Genomic DNA, 5011 nt, shown 5'->3' on the forward strand with positions numbered 1-5011 from the left:
ATATATATATATATATAAAAAAAAAAAAAAACTGTTAAGAAGAATGTGACATAAAATGTTTGAAACCAAATCCAGAAACTTACTATAACCAAACATGGTTCCTCTCTCACAAACCATCACATTTGGATTTCCTGCCAATCTAACCTTCTCAGCAGAATTTACCATGACCTGCAAAATATGAACAATATACAATTAGAAGACAAGTACAATATAGAAGCATAAAGGCTTTAATTTGGAGTATGTCAACATAGATTCTAATTTGTCAGGTTGATAAAAGTACTCACGGAAGGAGCACAGAACTGGCCTTTCTTGATATTGACAATTTTTCCAGTCTTGGCCGCTGCAACTAGAAGATCTGTCTGTTATTGGAAGATGTGATAAATTAGAAATGATTTTTATATTTTTTAGATAAGGATAGGTCACAAGTGAGATAAATGAAATTGGTCAAATCACGTCTAGTAAACATGAAATTTTTTCTGATAATGTAAATGCCGAAATTTCAGTTGAAATAATGTTAACCTGACGGCATAAGAACGCTGGAATCTGAATAATATCTGCAACTCTGCCAACTGGTTCACACTGGCAAAGAAAAGATAAAAGCAGTATTCAAATGTGTTTTTGACATTTTGAACAGCACCAGTTCCAAACTTTCCATGTTATTTATATTGGTAGCAGCACTTCACTCTGAAAATGGTATTGACAACCGATAAAGCCATGGAATAAGGGCTTAAGTCTTTAGTGTACTTCTCAGTTTTGGCAACCCAGAGCTTTTCATATGTGGAGCTAACAAGCAACATTCGAATAAAGCAAGACTTACATGACTTCTAAACTTACATTATGTGTTTTAAGGGTCAAAATAGTTTTGAAAGTCATTAGTTAATGAGTAGGTGTTTTTTTATGTACAAGACCAGATCCGGAATCTCATAAGTTTATTTCTTTAGGGTTATTTCTTAATTGTTTTGCATAGATTATTATAGAAATTTTAATAACACTAGGAGTCTTTTATTCGTTTTATTAAGATTTGTTTATCCAATCCTATCAGAGGAAGTAAAATCCAATGTTCTATATATAAATTTAATGTATTCAAAAGAATTCAAAGTTTCAATAAATGGATTAATTAATAAGTATTGACACATGTCGTTCTTAGTGTGTTCTTCTCTCTCTCTCTCTCTCTCTCTCTCTTTAGGCACGTTCTTATTGTTCACGTCACTGTTCTTTTACAGCCCCTGAACAGCAAGAAAATTCTCTCTTTTCTTCTTTTTTGATAAGTACAAAGCAGACCTTTTTCCCTTATTCACTTGAAATCCTAAAACCTCCATGTTTTCAATTACCTTTCGTCACCAAATAATTCTTCAAATCTAACCCCAAACCCTTCAAAAAGCTGCTGCACTAAATTCCTGCAACCAACCATCCATTGTTTCAGCCCCTCTTCACCCTCTAGCCCATATCTTTTCCAAACCAAAATTCAAACTACAAACTCTAAAGCCTATTCCTCACCCTAGAAAAACCAAAAATTCATAACTCTACCTACCCTAAATCCCACAACATATGTAGACACATTTCTAAGTCCGTTGACTTATAGTCATATAGGTATACATGAACAAATACTCCTGAGGAACACAATTTACTTAGTGAATGTATTTATATCAAAGCAAAATGTAGTTCACTCATATCTTCCCTAAACAGTGAAAAATAGCTATTATGAGACATCTAGGTAGAAATAAAACAAAAGGAACAAGAGTACCACTGTACAATAAAACCTTACCTGGATAGTTTCGTGCACATCAGTCACTACAGGAATGTCATACGCAATTTTAACCTTCTCAAGTATCTGCAAATAAAGTGGAGAAATAAGAGAAAATTTACAATTCTTGGAACTTTAAATTTTTATTTATTTTTTATTTTATGAATAATAATAATTTCATAGAACAATTCTTGGAACTTTATTGGCTTTTCTACATTAATTTTTCAAATGACTTAATCCATGTATAGCAAGAAAAATACTGTTCAAGATAAGTAACCATGGTTCTTGAGTATGCCGCCACCTTTGATTATAAACAATTTTTACAGAAGTCTACATATAAGCAAATAAACATAGAAAAACTATAAGATGCATATAGTACTTGTTAAAACTCAAAGTAGAGTCACAACATCTAACGATACTGAAAATTAGTATCTTTCTTTGTTTCTTTTTGTCAAATCTTTTAGTTTCATATCCGAACTTCATGGGTATATAAGGTATATCTTAATCAAAATGCTGATATGAGCAATATGCACCTTAACCTTATATTTGTAACTACCCAAAGAAAACATTAGTCATATTTGCGTTATCACTCTAAAATGACTAGTCAAATTGCAATCAGAGTTCCCTAGAATTGCTAATAAAACCTAGTATCACATAGTAAGAAATCAATGTGAAACTTAGCACCCATAAGTTCTTTTATAATCCACCAGCTCTATGTGGGCTAATCATCTTTCCAATGTAAGGCTTGGGTGTTACAATCTCCTCCCTTCAATTTTTGACGTCCTCATCAAGGCCACGTCATGCAATGCTCTAGTATCACGTGGTGTTCTTAGGTTACTCTATACCATTTGTAACGACTCAGGAAAGCGCTATATCTGTGTTATCACTCCAAAAAAACTAGTCAAGTTACAATAAAAGCTCCCTAAAATCGCTTATAAAGCCCAGTTTCACCTAGTAAAAAATATATGCGGGAATTAGCACCCATGAGCTCTTTTATATTCCACCCACTTTAAGTGGGTTAATCATCTTCCCAATATAGAATTGGGGTGGTAGAATATCAACAGTATCCTAACATTTCTGTCATAATTGTAACAAAGAAACTTCCAAATCTAAAGCTGACAACACTACATGGTGCAAGAGGATAATAATTTTAATCTGATGACTCTGTAGTTTTGATGTCTTTATTCCTCTAGCATGATCTAGTGCTATATGCAAGCTACGAATGGCATGCATTTGCACCTATAGTAGTCTTAATTACTATTCATGATAGCTCTTCCTTTGTTTACAAAGTTTTTGTTCTAGAACCTTCTCCATACCTCAGAAGATTTTCAAAAATTCATTAAATGCTCCCCAGACAATAACTTCAAACAGCAGAACTAGCCTTTGTTAACCAAATGTATCTACCTAGCTCTCAATGAATTCTTCGTTCTGTTACCATATAAACTTTGGTTTCCTAATGTTCACGAATTAACATTGAAAATTTCAAACTTCATTCAAATTTTTTTAATATATTCCCCCCCCCCCCCCCCCCCCCCCCCCCCGGTTATGTATGAGACATCTAGCATTGTCAAGATTCAAAACCTCAAAAAAACCAATGCATGAGAACAAAATAATAACATCACAAACCTGTAAGCCTTCAATCATGCCCGGGCCTCGAAATGATTTTGAGGATGTTCGGTTAGCTTTATCGAAACTTGACTTGAAAACCAGAGGCAACCCAACTCTACAAGATTCGGAAATAAACTGTCATTATAGAACTCTGCAAGCTTACTTAACAATTAAATTGAATTCCTTTAGCTGTGTTTCTTGGATAAAACAGCTAAAGAATAAAAAACAACACTTTTGCATCTTGTAGAAAACTACCAAGAGAGAGAAAAAAAAAAAAAAAAAAAAGAAAGTACAGGAGATTCAAATTGGATGTATGTGGGTGTATCATGGGTATAAATTTTGGAATGTTCTTTCAAGTTAAACTTCATTACCCATGCAATCTATAACGAGTAACATACTTCATAAAGACTGTTTCATGTACACAAAGTACAGATATAAGTCACAAGTAATACAACCTTTGAAAAAAGAAATGACACTTCAAACTCCATACAACAAAGAAAAAGTTTCAGTTTTCCTCAACCAATTTCAAAACAAAACTATGCCCATTTCATTAAAACACTTAATTTTCTTATGAAGAGAAAGGCATTTATCCCAAACAGAGGGGCATACTTTGACGCAACAGTCTTCAGGTGCTTGGCCATCCGTAGAACATGCTCCTCAGATTCGATCACATTGGGACCCGCCAACAAGAAAAATGGTTCTGCTGCCTGTTAAGATCGATATACTCCAATAAAGCATAAGGGTTTCATTTTACATGTAAACAATCCTATGCATATCGTTTACAAGATAGTCAATCAAAGAAGCTAACTAATAAAGACCTTGAGCTGGTTAAATAGCACTGTTGATGAATCCATCCTCCACTAAGCTGAGACACAAGTGAAAGCCACATATAAGAATTTTTTAGAGGAAAGAAAATTAAGCCACAAGAATATTTAGCACAAGACAAAGTGTTTATTTTTTCTTATAAAAACCAACTAATCATCAAACGTTTATAGAAAAACCGATTCGTGCAAGCAATTTACTTAACACTTTGCCATAATTATCATTACCCTATTGAGTAGATAGGCTACTTGCTTATGTATGCATCACTTACACGATTTATACATACAACAAGTATGGGCATGTACATACCTACATTATACACATGAACATACATACACACACAGAGGCATCATGTATGCAAAGACACGCATTTGTGAATACATTGATGAAATTTGGTGAATTTATGAGCATAAAGCGAACAGCGACGTCGAATTTGAATCGCAAACAAAATGTGCGAAATGGACAAATAGTAAGAAGCAGTTAACCAAATACCATTCAGAACAAAATAGAAGTGGAAAAGAGACACTTCAATTTAAGCCAATTCAATGTAACACTTAACTTTTCCTACATTTTCTGAGCAACCAAGCAGAGCATAAAGCAAAAATAGAAATCGGTAATTAGTCCATCCAGAGTGAATGCGATTGAAACAGATTCTCAAAAAGAACCATTGTTGGAGTCCGTGAAGTGGCGGAGCACCGTATCAAGTGAAGGACTTACCTGAGCGAATCAGATGCGAGCCCGAGACGACAGCGAGAGACGCAGAGACGAGAGATTGAGTAGTGCAAAATTAATAAATTCCGCGCGATCTTCACCATCGGCCAGCCTAGCCTTACAAAA

General features: G+C 34.2%; 1 pseudogene; it reads right to left on the reverse strand.

Annotated features, from left to right (window-relative positions):
- LOC133880028 (2-dehydro-3-deoxyphosphooctonate aldolase-like) overlaps window positions 1-5011 on the reverse strand; it is a 9214-nt pseudogene extending 4203 nt beyond the window's left edge.

Source organism: Alnus glutinosa, chromosome 10, assembly GCF_958979055.1.
Source record: "Alnus glutinosa chromosome 10, dhAlnGlut1.1, whole genome shotgun sequence".
Taxonomy (NCBI): Eukaryota; Viridiplantae; Streptophyta; class Magnoliopsida; order Fagales; family Betulaceae; genus Alnus; species Alnus glutinosa.